The sequence below is a fragment of the Nycticebus coucang genome, chromosome 6, assembly GCF_027406575.1.
Source record: "Nycticebus coucang isolate mNycCou1 chromosome 6, mNycCou1.pri, whole genome shotgun sequence".
Classification (NCBI taxonomy): domain Eukaryota; kingdom Metazoa; phylum Chordata; class Mammalia; order Primates; family Lorisidae; genus Nycticebus; species Nycticebus coucang.
Window position 1 is genome coordinate 81,948,214 of NC_069785.1, and position 21,647 is coordinate 81,969,860.

Below are 21,647 nucleotides of genomic sequence, written 5' to 3' on the forward strand. Positions count from 1 at the left end.
ATATATGTATAAATATAAGTCATATAAAATATAAAAATATAAAATATAATATGAATATATGAATTTTGCTTATATGGTGACCTTTGGGACACCCTGCTGTTGGGCTTTTCAATGGAGGGTCACATTTTTCTGAGGATTTCTAGACCCTAAGGTAAGAACAACCACAAAAATTACCCAAAGAGAGGTGGAGAAGGCACACACACAGGTTTGAGGAAATTCAGTAACCACCGAGCTTTCCCAAATTCCCCAATATTGATTTAAAATCAATCTGATTTCAGAGAGGAAAATAGGTGATAAAAATTCCATGGGTGCCTCAGGCAAAGATTTATGTGGGAGATGAATTCTAGAAAATACAGAGTATGTAATTGCGTATTGTAAGCCTTTCACTGGGGATGGAAAAGCATGAACAGCGATTTTAGAAGTGTGCCTGCCATGGTTAAAACGGTTTGCACAGAAGCTAGACAGTGATACTGGTAGGAGAACATAGAACATGTGGAGAGATTGACAAAGAAGGACAGAACAAAAGCAAAAATACTCAGCGGACTTAGAAAACAAATATGTTATTATTGGGAGGAGACGCAATGAAATTAGAATTCCTGTTTTTAAAATGGCTGGCCATATGAGGCCCAAGGTCATATTTAGGAGCACCATGGAAATTAGGAGAATAGACATCTTTTTAAGGGGTTAGGTTCAGAAATTTTAGATATGTTGTTCTTGTCTGATGGCTTCTAATCCTATATGTAATATACAATATTTCTTCTAATTTAAACAATCAGGTTGCAGAGTGGGGAGACTAATGAGTTAAACAGATCACAATAGCTCATACAAAGTTTTAATAAGAAACCTTAAATTTCAACTGTTTGAATGTCGGATTTCAGATTTGAGAGGATATGTATTAAAGAAAGTAACTGGGGAAGGTGACTCTCCAGTGCCTGTCTATTTTTAGAGATGAGGTCTTGCTCTGCCTCAGGCAGGTCTTGAACTGGAGACCTCCAGAAATCCACCCACTCAGAGTGCTGGGATGACAGGTGTAAGCCACACACCCAGCCTCAGTGTTTCTGACAACCAGAGATATAAAATCAAAGAGCATAGCTATGAATGCCATCAATTTTATGAATCATTCATTAAAACTTTGTTATATTTCCTCCAACCAATATTACCTTTACATGCCAAAATCTACAACTGGGATCAGTATGGTAAAATGATTATCTAATTATCATTGCTTAATGAAATACCAAGGAATAAATAATTGGAAAAAGATTGCGTATCCAATAAAATTTTGGTATCTTTTTCCCAGAATTTTACACTGAATAATTAACTAGACATTTATGTTAAAAGGTATAATTGTTAATATACTCATGGATGCTTTCTATTCAAATTATTTTAATTTATTCAAAAGTGAATATTGATGTAATTCAGTTCTCAAATTACTGGATGCTATACTTTTATTCATAATGTTTACTTGAAAAATATGTGATCTGCCTCAAGCCTATGACAGGCTATTGAGTATGATTGTAAATATGATTAGTATCAATTTTATCCAAGAATGTTTAGTACTAAATGTAAACTCCACTAAGAAAATCTAAAGAAATACTTTGTCGAGAAAAACATTCTAAATTTTTAAATTATATTACTTCACCAATTGTTTCTTAGATAGCAAAAACAGGACGGTGTAAATAATACTGACATATCTTTATAGTAAAATGAATAAAAGCCTTGACTAATATTTGATATGATAGAGGACACAGAAATCTTGAATGGTAATTGATGTAATAGGAGCAGAAATAAAAACACCTTTATAGATAGGAGAGAAAAATAAAAATAATGCCCATATCTTTACCAATATTAGAGGTGAGTAAAGATGACTCCTATCAAAAAGTCACATAACAATGAAAATCAATGTGCTCCAAATAGCCTCCATCTTTAAAGAAAGCATAACTAAGGTTACTATGAGAAATAATGCTTCCTGAGTGCTCGTGACCAAGGAGCATATGGTGGATTTAAAAATGATTTCTGGGGAGGCGGAGCAAGATGGCAGCCGAGTAACAGCTTCCTTGCATCTGGGCACCATGAGTCTGGGGATATAGGACTCCAGGCATCTCTGGCTGGTGGGATCTGCCTATCATCACCCCTGAGAGGATACAGGGAGTCAGGGAGAGACTTCTGGACCCCAAGAGGAGGACTAAAACAGTGGAAAACCGGCAAGTGGTCGCGTGTGTTCAATCCGTCTAAACCCGTCCGCAACTGTAAGTTCAGTAGCAGCGAGAGTGCAAACCAGAAAGTCCTTACCTGTGAACTGTTTTGGTGTCTTTGGACTTGGCACTCAGCTGAACTGCCTTGGGGAGAGCCTGAGCGGGATTGTGGAGAACTTTGGCCTTTGTCTAGGGCCCCAGGATGAGCTGCTGAGCCAGACGGAGCGAATAGTGTTTGGCTCTGGGTCACAGGCAGCCATTGTGAGCGATCTGCCCTGTCAAGCTCCGCACTCAGGGTCGCAGAGCTAGAATTGGGTGAGAGCTGGTAACCCAGCGACCAAGTAGCCTAAGGGTGGGGTCTGAGCCGCCTTCCAGCCCTAACCCTCGGGGGCAGAGGGAAACCAGTTTTGGCACACAGGGTAAGTGGATAGCCACTTCAGCAGTGATTCCAGCGACAAGCACTTCCCTGAGAAAGCTTCTGCTCAGTAAGTGAACAAGTTCAAAGTGCCTTTTAAGTGGGCTGAAGAGAGATTTAGGGTGTCTACCTGATGGGGTTTGAGAAACTAGCAGCCTCCAGTCGTATGAGAACTGTGATTAACATCTCATACACCAGAAGACCACGTGTTGCCCATACAATATTCAATAACATATACATACTGCTTTGTTTTTGGTTGTGTTTTTTTTTTTTTTTTGGTTTGGTTGTTTTTTTTGTTTATTTTGATGTTGTGGATTGTTGTTTTGTTTTTTAAGTTCAACCTTTTCCATACAGATCCTTTTTCTTTCTCAATTTTTCTAGTTTAATTATAATTTCCCATTGCTGCCTATATCAATAAGTAGAACTTCATCTTTTGTTAGTGTTTATACCGCTATTATTTGGTTTTTCCAGCCAATTTTATCCCGTAAAGTTTTCTGTTTGCTTGTTTTGGTTTGATCTATAGCATTTTTGTCTTTCCTCTCTACTTGGTGGAGGTGGGGTACTGTGTCTGATCAGGTTAGCAAAGAGCTGCTGACCTCAAGGAACCACCCAACTGGGCACCCCCAGAAGGTGGTTTTTTTTTAAGGTTGTATCAAAGTACCCTACTGTACACCTATATCGCTCTGTCTCCCTCTTTCTGTGCCTCTCTTCTTTTTGTCAATATTCCTTTTACCCACCCCCTCTCCTTTCTCTATTTTTCTTTTTTTTTTTTCTTATCACTCGGTCCTCCTTTCTTTCATCCCTTTTTTGCTCTTCAACCTTCTCACCCTTCTGGTCCTGTAACCCTTAGTCCACAGGCACGAGAACTTAAAGAGCAAGAGGAAGTGAAAGGAAAACTAGGGCAAGGAAACAGATAAAAGAAACCACCCATGAGGAAGAATCAGCAGAAAACTCCAGGCAACATGAAGAACCAGTCCAGAACAACCCCGCCAAGGGACCATGAGGTAGCTACTGCAGAGGATTCCACCTATACAGAAATGTTAGGAATGACAGAAAGGGAATTAAGAATACATATGTTGAAAACAATGAAACAAATGATGGAAACAATGAAGGAAACTGCTAATAAAGTGGAAAATAACCAAAAGGAAATCCAAAAACAGAATCAAATCAGAGATGAATGATATGAAGAATATAGAAAGGATATAGCAGAGCTGAAGGAAATGAAACAGTCAATCAGGGAACTTAAAGATGCAATGGAAAGTATCAGCAACAGGTTAGACCGTGCAGAAGAAAGAATTTCAGAGGTAGAAGACAAAGTTTTTGAGACAACTCAGATAGTAAAAGAGGCAGAAAAGAAGAGAGAGAAAGTAGAACGTTCACTGTCAGAATTATGGGACTTTATGAAGCGTTCCAACATACGAGTTATAGGAATTCCAGGAGTTGAAGAAGAATGCCCCAGAGGAATGGAAGCCATACTAGAGAATATTATAAAAGAAAATTTCCCAAATATCACCAAAGATTCTGACACACTGCTTTCAGAGGGCTATCGGAGCCCAGGTCGCCTCAACTCTAACCGAGTTTCTCCAAGACACATTGTGATGAACCTGTCCAAAGTCAAGACAAAAGAAAAGATTCTGCAAGCTGCCAGAAGTAAGCACCAGTTGACCTACAGGGGCAAATCCATCAGATTGGCCGCAGACTTCTCTAATGAAACTTTCCAAGCAAGAAGACAATGGTCATCTACCTTTAATCTACTTAAACAGAACAATTTCCAGCCCAGAATTCTGTAACCTGCTAAGCTAAGCTTCAAAATTGATGGAGAAATCAAATCATTTACGGATATACAAACATTGAGGAAATTCGCCACAACAAGACCAGCTCTACAGGAACTACTTCAACCTGTTCTGCACACTGACCACCACAATGGATCAGCAGCAAAGTAAGAACTCAGAAATTAAAGGACAGAACCAAACCTCCACACTGATGCAGAAGATAAAACTAAGCAATGGACTCTCACAAAATAAGACGAATAGAATACTACCACACTTATCAATTATCTCAATAAATGTTAATGGCTTGAACTCCTCACTGAAGAGACATAGATTGGTTGACTGGATTAAAAAACACAAGCCATCCATTTGCTGTCTGCAAGAAACACACCTGGCTTCAAAAGACAAATTAAGCTCCGAGTCAAGGGTTGGAAGACAATTTTTCAGGCAAATGGAATTCAGAAGAAAAGAGGAGTTGCAATCTTATTTTCAGATACATGTGGATTTAAAGCAACTAAAGTCAAAAAAGACAAAGATGGTCACTTTATATTGGTCAAGGGAAAAATACAACAAGAAGACATTTCAATTCTAAATATCTATGCACCCCATTTAAATGCTCCCAGATTCTTGAAACAGACCTTACTCAGTCTGAGCAATATGATATCTGATAATACCATCATAACAGGGGACCTTAACACTCCTCTTACAGAGCTGGACAGATCCTCTAAACAGAAATTAAACAAGAATATAAGAGACTTAAATGAGACCCCAGAACAACTGTGCTTGATAGACGCATATAGAACACTCCATCCCAAAGATAAAGAATATGCATTTTTCTCATCACCACATGGAACATTCTCCAAAATTGATCATATCCTGGGACACAAAACAAATATCAACACAATCAAAAGAATTGAAATTTTACCTTGTATCTTCTCAGACCATAAGGCACTAAAGGTGGAACTCAACTCTAACAAAAATGCTCGACCCCACCCAAAGGCATGGAAATGAAACAATCTTCTGTTGAATAACAGATGGGTGGAGGAAGAAATAAAACAGGAAATCATTAACTTCCTTGAGCATAACAACAATGAAGACACAAGCTACCAAAAATTGTGGGATACTGAAAAAGCAGTTCTGAGAGGAAAATTCATCACTTTAGATGCCTACATTTGAAAAACAGAAGGAGAGCGCATCAACAATCTCACAAGAGATCTTATGGAATTGGAAAAAGAAGAACAATCTAAGCCTAAACTCAGTAGAAGAAAAGAAATATCCAAAATCAAATCAGAGATCAATGAAATTGAAAACAAAAGAATCATTCAGAAAATTAATGAAACAAGGAGTTGATTCTTTGAAAAAATAAATAAAATAGATAAACCATTGTCCAGACTAACAAGGAATAGAAAAGTAAAATCTCTAGTAACCTCAATCAGAAATGATAAAGGGGAAATAACGACTGATCCCACAGAGATACAAGAGATCATCTCTGAATACTACCAGAAACTCTATGTCCAGAAATTTGACAATGTGAAAGAAATGGATCAATATTTGGAATCACACCCTCTCCCTAGACTCAGCCAGGAAGAAATAGAGCTCCTGAACAGACCAATTTCAAGCACTGAGATCAAAGAAACAATAAAAAATCTTCCAACTAAAAAATGCCCTGGTCCAGATGGCTTCACTCCAGAATTCTATCAAACCTTCAAGGAAGAGCTTATTCCTGTACTGCAGAAATTATTCCAAAAAATTGAGGAAGAAGGAATCTTCCCAAACACATTCTATGAAGCAAACATCACCCTGATACCAAAACCAGGAAAAGACCCAATCAAAAAGGAGAATTTCAGACCAATCTCACTCATGAACATAGACGCAAAAATTCTCAACAAAATCCTAGCCAATAGATTACAGCTTATCATCAAAAAAGTCATTCATCATGATCAAGTAGGCTTCATCCCAGGGATGCAAGGCTGGTTTAACATACGCAAGTCTATAAACGTTATCCACCATATTAACAGAGGCAAAAATAAAGATCACATGATCCTCTCAATAGATGCAGAAAAAGCATTTGATAAAATCCAGCATCCTTTTCTAATTAGAACACTGAAGAGTATAGGCATAGGTGGCACATTTCTAAAACTGATTGAAGCTATCTATGACAAACCCACAGCCAATATTTTACTGAATGGAGTAAAACTCAAAGCTTTTCCTCTTAGAACTGGAACCAGACAAGGTTGTCCTCTGTCACCTTTACTATTCAATGTAGTGCTGGAAGTTCTAGCCAATACAATTAGGCAAGACAAGGAAATAAAGGGAATCCAAATGGGAGCAGAGGAGGTCAAACTCTCCCTCTTTGCTGACGACATGATCTTATACTTAGAGAACCCCAAAGACTCAACCACAAGACTCCTAGAAGTCATCAAAAAATACAGTAATGTTTCAGGATATAAAATCAATGTCCACAAGTCAGTAGCCTTTGTGTACACCAGTAACAGTCGAGATGAGAAACTAATTAAGGACACAACTCCCTTCACCATAGTCTCAAAGAAAATGAAATACCTAGGAATACACCTAACGAAGGAGGTTAAGGACCTCTATAAAGAAAACTATGAAATCCTCAGAAAGGAAATAGCAGAGGATATTAACAAATGGAAGAACATACCATGCTCATGGATGGGAAGAATCAACATTGTTAAAATGTCTATACTTCCCAAAGCAATCTACCTATTCAATGCCATTCCTATCAAAATACCAACATCGTACTTTCAAGATTTGCAAAAAATGACTCTGTGTTTTGTATGGAACTGGAAAAAAAACCGTATAGCTAAGGCAGTTCTCTGTAACAAAAATAAAGCTGGGGGCATCAGCATACCAGATTTTAGTCTGTACTACAAAGCCATAGTGCTCAAGACGGCATGGTACTGGCACAAATACAGATACATAGACACTTGGAATCGAATTGAAAACCAGGAAATGAAACTAACATCTTACAACCACCTAATCTTTGATAACCCAAACAAGAACATAACTTGGGGGAAAGACTCCCTATTCAATAAATGGTGTTGGGAGAACTGGATGTCTACATGTAAAAGACTGAAACTGGACCCACACCTTTCCCCACTCACAAAAATTGATTCAAGATGGATAAAGGACTTAAACTTAAGGCATGAAACAATAAAAATCCTCCAAGAAAGCATAGGAAAAACACTGGAAGATATTGGTCTGGGGAAAGACTTCATGAAGAAGTCTGCCATGGCATTTGCAACAACAACAAAAGTAAACAAATGGGACTTCATTAAACTGAAAAGCTTCTGTACAGATAAGGAGACAATAACCAAAGCAAAGAGACAACCTACACAATGGGAAAGGATATTTGCATATTTTTAATCAGACAAAAGCTTAATAACTAGGATCTATAGAGAACTCAAATTAATCCACATGAAAAAAGCCAACAATCCCTTATATCAATGGGCAAGAGACATGAATAGAACTTTCTCTAAAGACGACAGACGAATGGCTAACAAACACATGAAAAAATGTTCATCATCTCTATATATTAGAGAAATGCAAATCAAAACAACCCTGAGATATCATCTAACCCCAGTGAGAATGGCCCACATCACAAAATCTCAAAACTGCAGATGCTGGCATGGATGTGGAGAGAAGGGAACACTTTTACACTGCTGGTGGGACTGCAATCTAGTACAACCTTTCTGGAAGGAAGTATGGAGAAACCTCAAAGCACTCAAGCTAGACCTCCCATTTGATCCTGCAATCCCATTACTGGGCATCTACCCAGAAGGAAAGAAATCCTTTTATCATAAGGACACTTGTACTAGACTGTTTATTGCAGCTCAATTTACAATCGCCAAAATGTGGAAACAGCCTAAATGCCCACCAACCCAGGAATGGATTAACAAGCTGTGGTATATGTATACCATGGAATACTATTCAGCCATTAAAAAAACTGGAGACTTTACATCCTTCGTATTAACCTGGATGGACGTGGAAGACATTATTCTTAGTAAAGCATCACAAGAATGGAGAAGCATGAATCCTGTGTACTCAATTTTGATATGAGGACAATTAATGACAATTATGGTTATGGGGGGGGAAGAAAGAGAGAAGGAGGGAGGTGGGTGGGGCCTTGGTGTGTGTCACACTTTATGGGGGCAAGACATGATTGCAAGAGGGACTTTACCTAACAATTACAATCAGTGTAACCTGGCTTATTGTACCCTCAATGAATCCCCAACAATAAAAAAAAAAAAAAATGATTTCTGTAGGCTGTGGGCTAATAAACTGGTCACGATTAACAAAGAAAAAAAAAAAAGGAAGGTAGAAAGGAAATAAAGAGATGCATTGTGGATTGTGACAGCTGGACAATATGAATTTAAGCTGTGCACTGCTAATGGGTGAAGGGCAAGAGCCAAAGAGAAACTTGGAGGAACTGGAAAGGGAGAGCTGGAATATCCTTCAGCAACTCAAGAGAAGTGTGGCCCAAATAAATCAAAAGCGGAAACAACTAAAGGAAATGCACGAGGAACTGATGGGCATGTGCCACAAACCAGATGAGGAGCTGCTGCAGGTCAGGACTTGCCCTCAGCTCACTGGCTACATCTTTTTGTTGTTGTTGTTGCAGTTTTTGGCCAGGGACAGGTTTGAACCCACCACCTCTGGTATACGGGGCCAGCGCCCTACTCCTTGAGCCACAGGCGCCACCCTGCTATTACGTTAATCTCCATTATTACTTTTTTCCCCAAAATATTTCTCCTTATTTCCACATCTTTGTTGGGAGTCATTTTTTGTTTATTTTTGTTTAGACAGAGTCTCACTACATTGCCTTTGGTAGAGTGCCAGGGCGTCACACCTCTCAGCAACCTCCAGTTCCTGGGGCTTAGACGATTCTCTTGCCTCAGCCTCCCGAGTAGCTGGGACCACAGGCGCCTGCCATAACACTCGGCTATTTTTTTTGTTGTTGTAGTTCGTCCAGGGTCGGGTTTGAACCCGCCACCCTCGGTATATGGGGCTGATGCCTTACTCACTGAGCCACAGGCTCCACCCTCCATTTTTGTCTGTAAGGGAAAATACAGAAATATCTGGCACAAGCTCCCACTGATTTCCTCGTTCTCTGTGGATGTCCTAGATTTGAATTGTCCTAATTCATTGGCCTTGGGGGATAACCCCTAGCAAGAACCCCTGGCAGACATTGGATGGTGGCAGGAGGCTGGTGACTGTGGTTCCTATCCATTAGCTTCTCTCTCTTCATGTCACCCTCAGGGTTATGAATTCATCAAGAGTTCAGTCTGTTACCAGGTTGTACTGGGCTCATCCTTCAAGAGGAAAAAGAGACGTGGTTGATAAGAAGGTTTAGGGAATGTTTGTGATGAGAAATTTTCTTTACTTTCCCAAACCCCAAGCCTGGATAGGCACAACATCCAATGTCTGAGGAATCTAACTTTTCCTTTTTTCCCTCTTTACAGGATTTGGGAGCCCTACTGATGAGGTAAATTGGACCTTCAATGTGAACTGGGGTACCTGGTTAGGACAGAGATCAAGCTGTCTCTAGCAATTGAAGCCATTACATATTGCATTATAGCTATTACATTGTTTATGTGACCAAACATTCATGTGCTGTTCTGAATACCATGTCCTGTATTCCCTTTACCACAAGTTAGTCTTGATCTCTGCCTGGTGGCTCAGAGGGGTATGTTGAAGGGCTGAATTCACAAGTGGCCAGAAGGCATCAAACTCAGAGAAATCTTCAGTGGTATGGACTAGATTTCCCCAGGATTGTAGTTAAAAGCAAGTGTCTCTGAGAGTCATGAGGTAAAAGTATTTAAGCAAAGAGAAAAGTAAGAAAGGTACCCCATGAATAGTAGAATCCTGTAAGGAGTTTGTGGAGGTAAGCATAATTCGGAAGTAGTCTCTGAGAAAGTCTTTTCTGTTGTGTACTTATGTCTCTCTTAAGCATCATGATGAAGTGTTTGGGAGCCAAAGTATCATCTGAATCCTTCTTCTTCCAGGAGTGAGTCTGTGCACCTGCACATGCCCCGGCCTGTGCGTCCAGAGCTCAGCGTCAGAGCCATCACTGGACTGATGGACAGATACAGCCGCTACCGGGGGAGAGTCAGCCTGCGGTGTGACTGGGAATGCCCAAGTCCACTCTGATCATGTTTCCTATAGCCAGTGTTTCCTTCTTCATTTGTCTTTCCTTTAGGAGAGAAAGTAATGCCGTGAACAGGATAGACATGTGTTTATTGCACTACAGTAAAAGGAAGCTGGTGCAAAACTAGAATGAGAAAAAAATATCAAGCAAAAGGTCTCCATTAGAATTGGAATCATTCTTAGGGAGCTTGTCAATGCATGGAATCGTGCAGAACTGTGAATGTGTTCAGTACCTCTGAGCTCTTATTAAATGCGATTAGTGATGCTGACGTTTCATTTTAAAATATATTTCCTGTAAAATTTTGAAACATTGGACTTCATATAATGGGAATTTCAATTGAAATTATCATAAAAATGCATGAATAAATTAAGTAAATGCAGACCGCATTTTATAAACAGAAAGAAAGTCAGTGGTTAAGGAGGCAGGACCTAGAGCCCAGCAGCACATCTAAGGCTAAAGCAGGTGTGCTAAGCCTGAGGCAGAGTGGCAGATTAGCTGTAACATGAAACTAGAAGTGAAAGGCACAGAATTCCTAGTAGGAAGTCACGTTCTCACAGGCATATTTAGCTTAAGTGCTCAGGAACTAGCCTACAGTAACATGGGCAGGGTGATCACCATTTCTCTAGGTCTCAGATCCTTCTGAGAAAGCAGGAAGCAGGAAGGGAAATGTAGGGAAGTTTATTGCTATGGAATTATAGCTCCAGAATTCCATGTGCCATGAAATGTAACCAGGGAGCGGTGGGCATGGCCTCCTTCTCTACAGTCTCTGAAGTTGAAGGAATCTGCCCACTGTGATTAGATCCTTCTTTCTGCTTCATTTTTATGGGTAGCTTGTGAATTGATACAGTTCTGCCAGAACTGCCTTCTTGGTTGTCTTGGCCTATTTATTCCACTGACCATCCAGGTAGACATTCATATCTCAGAGATAATTTATTTGTAAAATAGATGTTGACTGAACTATTGTCTTCTTTCCACAGTGGAGATTTCTTTCCACAATGAAGTAAGCAATCAGCACATCAGGCTGTTTGACGATTTGAGAGACTTCACATTTAGATCTCACAGTCAAGATCAGTCTTTGAATCCTGAGAAATCTAACTATTTTGCTGCTTGGGGAGACAAGGTCTTCACTGCTGGGAAGCATTACTGGGTGCTGAATATGGACGACTCTTGGGACTGGGCTCTAGGGGTCTCTAGAGATTACCCGATACGCAGACTTGGCACAATGCTTGTATCTGGGGACATGTTTCTCCTTGCATGTGTGAGGCAGGATAATCAGTACACTCTCTGGACAACCTCCCCAGCGATTCCTCAGTTTGTAGAGAAACCTGTGGACGGGTTGGTGTGTATCTTGATTTGCGGAGTGGGAGTGTGAGTTTTGTGAACGTTGCCAAGAGTTCCCTCAGCCAGTGCCGCGCTGGCTCCTTGTGTTTCCCTGTCAGGCCTTTCGTTATCACTGGACACAAATGAGCAGGGATGAGGCAGGAACCTGACTGCAGGTCTGGGACCTCCATGTGCTGGGGAGCCCTTCTCAGCTGAAGAAAATCAACCCTACTTTATTGTCTTGAAGGTTTTGTACTGTCATGGAATCTCATTTTATTGTTATTCAATAAAACAGTATAAAATGCAAAATTCTGTTGTCCCATTTTCTTTACATTGAAATCATCTCTTGTGGTCTGCTACCTAAACGTGCACTGCACTCAGCTTGCTCACGTGCTTTGTGAGCTCCCTGCAGTTCTGAAAATCTTTGGGTGTGTGATTCCACCTTGATGAACACAGTTTCTATATTCTGGACAGACCTGGTTGGCCACACTGCTCCTATCAGCCTGATATTAACTCCTGTCAGTCTAACAAATTCTATACATCAGTCCACCTTAGGAGAAAAAATTATTTCACAGTAAAACTTCGACTGACCCTCAGAGGGAGGACAGTCTTTCTGTATATAAACACAGAAGAGCTGGTCGTTTTTCAATACTGTAAATTAGAAGACTTACAGGTTGTATCTCCTATTCAGACCCCATTCTCAGCAGGTAACATACTGTGCAGGACATAGTGAGTACTTACAAATATTTGATGAGTGAATAGGTGTAGGTGAATAAAGGTATAAGCAAGCTGCCTCCAACAGTGTGAGTTCCCAGTGTGCTGTTCCATCATCTCTGCTAGTGGGCACATAGAATACAATTCCTCAGGGAATTACATCATTACAAGAAAAAGGTTATTTCAGACAAAACGTGGTTCCCAAAGTTTGTAGATACTGATCAAGAATATTAATCAAAACCAAAAGTAAATTAAAAATTGCTATAAAGCACATGCAGTGCTAAAATACAGTGTAACCAGTCAGTTAGAAAATGCTAAGGACAACCTGGATTGAATAAATGTTTGTGGCTAGTGGTTTGCTGCCAGCTCCAGCAGAAACGGTATCACCTGGAACTTGTTGGAAATGGAAATTCAGGGCTCCTCCCAAGACCACTTGAATGAGACACTCAATGGGTGAGGACAGCCATCCATGGTTTAGCAAATCTTCCAGAGGATTGTAATGAACGATAATGATTTGAGAAACACTGATTTGGCTGATGTACAGAGGCAAATCTCAGTACGTTTCTTCCACCTGAGGACCTAGGTATCCATCGAGTCGATTTGATTCTATATAAGTGATCGTGTATTTCTCAGTGAAAAGAATATAATAGGAGGGGTGGCACCTGTGGCTCAGTGAGTAGGGCACCAGCCCCATATAGCTGAGGGTGGAGGGTTCAAACCTGGCCCAGCCAAACTGCAACAAAAAATAGCCGGGCATTGTGGTAGGTGCCAGTAGTCCCAGCTAGTGGGAGGCTGAGGCAAGAGAATCACCTCAGCCCAGGAGCCAGAGTTTGCTGTGATCTGTGACGCCAAGCACTCTACAGAGGGCAACGGAGTAAACTCTGTCTCAAAAAAAAAGAAATATATATATATATTTACATATATATATATAATAGGCGAGATGAAGTTTTCTGAGGGAGAATTTGGGGGAATCAGAAAATAAGTCCATCATTTTCAGTGAAAGATTATGTTCATGGAACAAACACATGGTCTTTTATATTTTGACTCATTCACTTCATATAATAAAGGGAAAATCTCCTTTCTTTAGTTGAGAAAATAAGGAAAAACACAGTATCCAAAACAGTCCTGGTATAAGCAGAACAATGAATTCATGAGTTCCATCTATTTTCTTAAATATTAGTTGGAGAAGACATTGCAATCAAATATTCATTTCTGTCATAGTTAGAATTCTTCCTTCCTTCTTTCCTTCCTTCCTTCCTTCTTTCATACTTTCGGTAGAGATGATGGTCTAACTATGTTTGCCTAGGCTTGTCTAGAATTTCTGGACTCAAGCAATTCTCCTGCCTTGGCCTCCCACAGGGAGGGATTACAGGTGTGAGCCACCATCCTTAGCCAGTTGGTTGCATTTTCTTACCTCTCTGAAAAATACCATTGAATGATGACCAGACTCCAATGGCTTTCTCTATGCATATAAATGTTGTACATGATGTGAGTAGCAGCAATGCTAGAGCAGTGTTCTTTTATGAGTGCAAATATCAAATATGTATTCTGAAATATCAGTGGCAGATGCTATAGTCTCCGAGTACTGTACCAATTAAGCCATGGTCCCTTGGTGTGGGGATGGAGAATGAAGACCCCAGAAACCACAGAGAAAGGCTCAGGCTCACCTGATGCGTGAGTGCTGGCTTATGACTGACCGGTCAGGTACTGCAAGTGGATCACAGCAAATATGCTGAGATACTGACCTGATAGCCTCAAAAATCACCTTAGATGAATCAACTTAGTTCAAAGTGAAGGGCAAGTTTAGAGTTTTAAAAACGTGAATAGGTGTCTATCATTTTAGCCTTATGTTAGAAAGACATTTCTAAATAAAGAAACAAAACTTACATAATAAATAATGCAAATGATGATTAATTTAACATGACTTGGAAAAATAAGAAAGTCTTTAAGACACAAAAATGGAAGAGAAATGCTGGGGAAAATATTATAACACAAAAAATGTGTAACAAAGTATAAATATCCAGAACATATAGCCTGCAGACTGACAGTACAAAGATATACAGTCTCCTCTCCTAGGTATAAGAGTCTACAGTAATGAGTTCACAGGAAAAATGTCTGAAATACATGTAAAAAGATGCTCCAACCCACCTGCAATCAGATAAATAAAAACCATGAAATAAAAAATTACTTCCTTTAGATAAATATTGAAAAAATAGAAAGGATTAGTGACACGTGAAGAAACCCAGAATATGTCACGATATGGGAGTTACGTTTTGTAGAAATCTCTTAGAGCCTAATCCAGGCGTCCTCAAACTTTTTAAACAGGGGGCCAATTCTCTGTCCCTCAGACCGTTGGAGGGCCGGGCTATAGTTTAAAAAAAAAAAAAAAACAACTATGAACAAATTTCTATGCACACTGCACATATCTTTTTTTGAAGTAAAAAACAAAATGGGAACAAATATTATTCACACTGCTTCATGTGGTCCATGGGCCGCAGTTTGAGGACGCTTGGTCTAATCTCTAGTAATGCTCATTGTATGCAATTAGACTCCCAATTAATCCTCTAAACTAGACTATTTGTGCCAGGTACAAATTTATTCTAACAACAAAATTAACAGTCATGGGAGGAATAACAAGTCTAAAAACGAAAAACAGAGATCCATATCAATTTCCCCAGTGCTGAAATTGATGAACAAACCATAGTACAATCCTATTAAAGAAAACAGTGTGTAGTGACAGTTACCAAACTACAGCTACCTGCTACAAATTGGATAAATCGAAAAACAAAAATCTTGATGTAACAAAAACAGAAACAGTAGAATAAATGGAGTATGATGTTTCAATAATTTTAAAGCATGCAAAACTGCACAACTGTACAGTCTAACATTGAGGGTTAGCAGTGCAGATGGTGAGTGACGAAGGTAAGCAAATGTGTGGTACAGGACAAGCCGCCTGAGAGCTGATGCCCTGGGCAGGAGGGCCATGGGCCAGGGAAGAGGCACACTCTGGACCTGAGAGATAAGGATATTTTATTTTTGAATGTGTGGAGAATACAGGTGTCTGACACGCTAGACCTGAGAGATAAGAACCACAGTGTCTGACAACCTGTTTTTTATAAATAAAATTTACAAAATCTAATTATTTTGTATTTATTAAATATGAAATCAAAATTAGCAACCCTGTATTCAATGAATATAACCACAATAAACCAAAGTATGGTCCTGGCACACTGGTGTTCCCTCTCTGCTCCTGGTTCTGCTAATGCTACAAACAAGATTTTTTTTTTTTTTGAGACAGTTACACACTGTTGCCACACTAGCGTGCAGTGGCATCAGCCTACATCATCCCAGCCCACAGCAACCCCAAGCCCTGGGCTCAAGTGATCCTTCTACCTTGGCCTCCCAAGTAGCTGGGATTACATGTACCCACTACAGTACCTGACTACTTTTCCTTTTTGTACTGGAAATGGGGTCTTACTCATCCTCAGGCTGGTCTTGAAGTCCTGAGTTCAGACATTCTCCTGCCTCAGTCTCCCGGAGTGCTAGGATTACAGGTGGGAGCTGCTGCACCCGTCCAGGAACCAGATGTTGGCTGACTGAGCAGAGGATGTGTGTGGAGGATTGCTGGGGTGGGAGCAAGGTTGGTGATCACCAGGCAGGTGCCTCCTTTAACTTCTCCCAGAGCAGAAGGATGGGGGAAGGGCGGATTCCCTGACATACCAGGGTCTGGGGACAGGGTGATGCTGCTAGTTCCAGAAGGACTTGTGCTATGAGCCCCGTAGCTGTGAGGTCCTTGAAGGGCACAGGGCTTCACAACTATAGTCTTATTAGCCAAAAATTTGGCAAACTCCAATGGGAAGACTGAAGGAATTACCTTCTACCGCCCCACTTTCCTTTTACCTATCTTGAAAATTTCCTCCTGTGCTGAACTCAGAGGCTTTGACTATAGTATCTTCTCCAGGAGTCATACTGGACAGAGTTTTCTGAAGCCCTAGCCACCCCCTGTAGCCCAGCACTGTGCTGGGCTCGGGGCCAAGGCCAAGGGTTCCTGTGCCTACCCCACAGGGAAAAGAAACACCTGGCAGTGACATGGGGGAGGGCAGGTGGCTGGCACTATGGGAGTCTTTTTCTCTGCTTTTTATTTTAGCTTATATTATTTTTTTTCTTTCTCTTCTTTCCTTCCTTAATTGGTTGCTGAGATTGCTTACATCAGACTGTCTTATCATTTAATTTATTTTTATTTTTTTGTCTTATGTCTTGTTTCAATGTGCTTTGCTTTTTGCTAAGTTGTGTGGTTGGATCTTCTCCTATCTTCCATTTTTACATTCAACAAGAGCAAGGACTTCTATTTTTTTAATTTTGGGGGTGTTTGCAGAATTTTAGCTTAAATTTTTCTCTTACCCTAGTACACTTCTCTCATTCTCTCAGTTGATAGAGACCCTTCTACTCATCTTCTCTGTCCCACACAAAGTCCTTCAGCATCAGCTAAGATATTCCCCTCATGCTGTTTCTAGTTTTTTCTTTCTCTTTTTCTTGGTTTGTTGCCTTTCTTCTTTCTTCATCCCTCCTCCCTCCCTCTCCTTCATTTGGTTCAATGGTATGTTTAATTTTCCTTTATCTGTGATTATATATGTATATATATATATATTTTTTTTCTTTTTCCTCTTCTTTTCTTCCTTTTCCCATCCTTTCTTTGGTTAGGGCAGCTGTGACACAGTGGCGGTCTGGCAGGTAGACCGCAGCAGTAGCCTGGCTCAAAGAGGCCCGGAGAACTTTCTACTCATGGCCCCAGGAATAAAGTAGTGGGAAGATCATGCTGAAGAACTTTTCTTACTTTTCTTTTCTTCCTTATTCAATTTATTATTCGTGGTTTTTTGTGTCTGCTCTTTTCCTATTTTTGGGAGAGGAAGTGTCTGGCTGTGGACAGACAAGTAAGGAGTGCCTAATTTTGAGGAACCCACCCAGCTCAGCTCCGCAGAACCCTTGAAGTATGGACTTGGCCTTAGCACCTTGCAGAACAACAACATCTCTGTATCACTTTCAACTTTCCTTCCCGTCCTGCATCTCACCTGTTCTTCATTTTCTTCTGTTAATCCCCCTTCCCCCTATTTTTTTGCTTTTCTTTCTCTTCTGTTTCTTTCTTTTGCATTCTTCCTACTCTTCCCCCCCTTTTCATTTTCATTTTTTTCTCTTCTTTGTTTTCCCCTTTCCTTTTGCTTCTTTTTACTTGCAGTAACCCTTCTCTGCCTTCTGACCCAATATCAAGAGGCCTCTTTCTCACCTAAACTCTGAGGCAAGGTAACTTGAGGATAAGGAGGAAGTGAGAAGGGAAAAGGTGTACAAGGAAGTGAAGAAGAAGAAAGCACACATGAGGAGGAACCAAAAGAAAAATCCAGGCACCATGAATAACCCAATTAGAGCAATTCCACCAGGGGATGGCGAGGCAATTCTTAAAGATGTCTCCTCCTATAAAGAATTAATGGATTTGACAGAAAGGGAATTTATAATATGAATGATGAAGATGATCATGGGATTGGAAGAGAAAACGGAAAGACAGAAACAAAAGTCTAACGAGAGATATGTAGAATATAGAAAAGATATGGATGAGCTTAAAGAAATGAAGGAGATAATCAGGGAATGTAAAGAAGCAGTAGAAAGTATCAAAAATAGATTAGACCGTGGTGAAAAATAACATCAGAGCTAGAGGATAAAGTCTTTGAGTTAACACAGGTAGTAACAGAGTCAGAAAAGAAGGGAGAGAAAACAGAGCAGGTGCTTAGACAACTACGAGATGCCATGAAACATTCAAACATACAGACAATGGGAATCCCTGAACGGGAAGAACTTTGTCCCTAAAGTATGGATGCCCTACTGGAGACTCTCATAAAGGAAAACTTCCCAAGTTTTACTAAAGATCCTAACACACTCCTTTCAGATGGAACTCGAACCCTGGGTCATCTCAACTCTAAAAGAACCTCTCCAAGACACATTGTAATAAACCTGTCCAAGGTCAAGATGAAGGAGACGATCCTGCAAGGAGCTAGGAATAAAACACCAATTGACCTACAAGGGCAGAACCATTATTTTGACAGCTGACTTTTCAATTGAAACCTTCCAAGCCAAGAGAACATGGTCATCCACCTTCAACATCTTTTTATTTTATTTTATTTATTTTATTTTTTATTTTTTTCCATTCATTAAGTCATATATACATAGATCATGAATACATTTATGCCTTTGTGGGATTCAATGTGTTGATTTTTTTGTACAAAATGGAGTACTTTCATTCAGCAACCTCAAACTCCTGGGCACAAAGGATCCTTCTGTCTCAGGCTCCAGAGTACCAGGACTATAAGTACATGTCACAGTGTGTAGCTAAGTTCTCACCTTTTAGTAGAGATAGGGTCTTGCTTTGTTTAAGGTGGTCAGGAATGCCTGATCTCAAGATATCCTTCCCCATCTCAGCCTCCCAGAATGCTGGGATTACAGGTGTGAACCACCTTGCCTTTTAAAAGACTGTCATATGTAACTTTGAAATCTTTCTCTAGCAGATTTGTGGCTTCTGCATTCAGGATCTTGTTGTCCAGCATATTAATAATGTCAAGTTCATAAATGGCTTTAAGGTCTGTTTCTCATCCTAAATTTTCTGTTTGAAAGTTAGACAAAAAGCAGATGAAGAGGTGAGCCTGATTTTGGTGCTTTTCCTAAGTAAATGTTTCTAAATTTCTAAGTAGCACTGACAGCAATTTTAAAACATTTTATTCAAATTCTGGTAAAGAGACTCAACAGTCCTATCCCACCAACCACACTGATAGGAATCCTGAAATTCATCACTGCGTTTCAGTAGAAAACTTCACCACACAGGACTTTGTGATGTTAGCGTTTGATGGGATCCCCAAAATAGCCTGACACATGCAAAATTCATGTAATAGTCCAGAACGCTGTGTTACTGCTAGTGCCCTGGCTTCTCCTGTCATCCTCCACCTGTTTCAAGCCCTGTTAGTGAGGTTAGTAAACTGCTGATCCTTTATCACCTATTGGATGCAAGCTAACCTTCCATGGGAATCTCAAGTCCTCCCAGAGAGGCCACATTCCTTTGAAATACTGTTTAGCTCATTGGCAGTTTTTCTTTTCTTTTCTCTTTTCTTTTCTTTCTTTACTCTTCTCTTTTCTTTTTCTTCTACTTTCTTTTCTTTGAGATAGACTCTCACTCTATTGCCCTAGGTAAAGGGCTCTGGCATCATAGCTCACAGAACCTTAATCTCCTGGATTCAAGAGATCCTCTTGCCTAAGCCTCCTGAGTAGCTGGGACTACAGACGTCTGCTATGATGCTCAGCTAGTTTTTTTAATTATTATTATTTGTAGTAGAGATGAGGTTTTCCTCTTGCTTAGGCTAGCCTCAAACTTTTAACTCACACAGTTCACCCACCTCATCCTCCCAGACTTCTAGGATTACATGTGGGAACCACCATGGCCAGTGTGTAGTTTGTTTCCTAATTGCCTGATATTTATAACATCAATATTTTCTTAGCCTAAAAGATATGTGTTTTCAACTATCCATGTTTCGATTTATGTTTATATTAGGTTTGTCTCAAGCAAAAATGATATACTTTGGTGAATTTCCATCTGTCAAATATCCAAAAATCAGCACATGGCAAAAGGATAAAACTTGTTTATTTGTTTATTTTTGATAGACTCAGTGGTGCCATAGCAGGGATGCAAGGCTTTGTAATCAATTTTCTTCATGGGTTGTTTGCTATCTGAAGAATGGGGAGAGAGGGAGAATCTCAAGTTTATTTGGTTACTTGGTGTCCCCCAGTTGTACATAGCAGACACTTCTTCCTCATTAAAATGTTATACATTTTTCAGGTTTTTGCATATGTGTTTAACTTCCCTACCAACCTATAAGCACCAGGTTCTAAACATTTAGAATGGTGGTGGGTTCAAACCCGGCCCCAGCCAAACTGCACCAAAAAATAGCCCAGGTGTTGTGGCGGGCACCTGTGGTCCCAGCCACTGGGGAGGCTGAGGCAAGAGAATCGCCTAAGCTCAGGAGCTGGAGGTTGCTGTGAGCTGTGATGGCACATCACTTTACCAAAGGCAATAAAGTGAGACTCTGTCTCTACTTACTTAGCTTTGAAGACTGAGTTTTATGGGAGGAGAGTGAAAAGTTAGTATGACACTTAGTAAAACTTAGTGAAAATAGAAATCACTTAATTGTCAAATACTGAAAATTGTCACTACTTTTATTATTTTCAGGAGAGATGAGGTGACATAACCTGGCTTATACAATTTTCAAATAATGTATGAAGAATTCCCAAATCCAGGGTGGCGCCTGTGGCTCAGTGAGTAGGGCGCCGGCCCATATACCAAGGGTGGTGGGTTCAAACCCAGCCCTGGCCAAACTGCAACAAAAAAAATAGCCGGGTGTTGTGGCGGGCGCCTGTAGTCCCAGCTACTCGGGAGGCTGAGGCAGGAGAATCCCGTAAGCCCAAGAGCTGGAGGTTGTTGTGAGCTGTGTAACGTCACGGCACTCTACGGAGGGCAGTAAAGTGAGACTCTGTCTCTACGGAAAAAAAAAAAAAAATCCCAAATCCAGGAAGTGATTGTGCAAGCCAATGTCAGAGGAGTTCCTCTGATCCAAGACCACCATTTAACAGCACTAAAGGAGAGCGTCTCACTCGCCTGCTCATCGGCTTGTTACTAACATGTGAGAATACCAGAAAAGGTGAAGAGGACACACAGCATGGTAAGAAATGTTTGAGACAGTTTTTGAGGAATGAAATTTCTAGAGAAATCTTCATATCTGAGTCTGTGGTAACCTCTCCTTAATCTCTTAGGATATACTTTTGAAGTCAAATGACACCTCACAACACATATTTATTTATAACCCTATGTACTGAGTAAATGGAAAACCTCTTCACCTCTTTCTAAGATATGCTGGCTTTTACACCTTTCATACTTTTTTTCAACTGCAATAAGATTTAAATGGTAAATATTTATATTTTTACTTTTATAGGAGGTTTAGATTATTTTCTAAAGTTGATAGAAAGGGCCTAAATCCCCA

The 21,647-nt window shown here is 40.1% G+C and overlaps 1 protein-coding gene across 1 annotated transcript in view; it reads left to right on the top strand.

Annotated features, from left to right (window-relative positions):
* The window catches only part of LOC128588734 (tripartite motif-containing protein 43-like), a gene marked incomplete at its 3' end in the record, with an annotated part of 421,410 nt that overhangs the window by 4,494 nt on the left and 395,269 nt on the right, over positions 1 to 21,647 (top strand). The gene's annotated exons all lie outside the window — the stretch shown is intronic.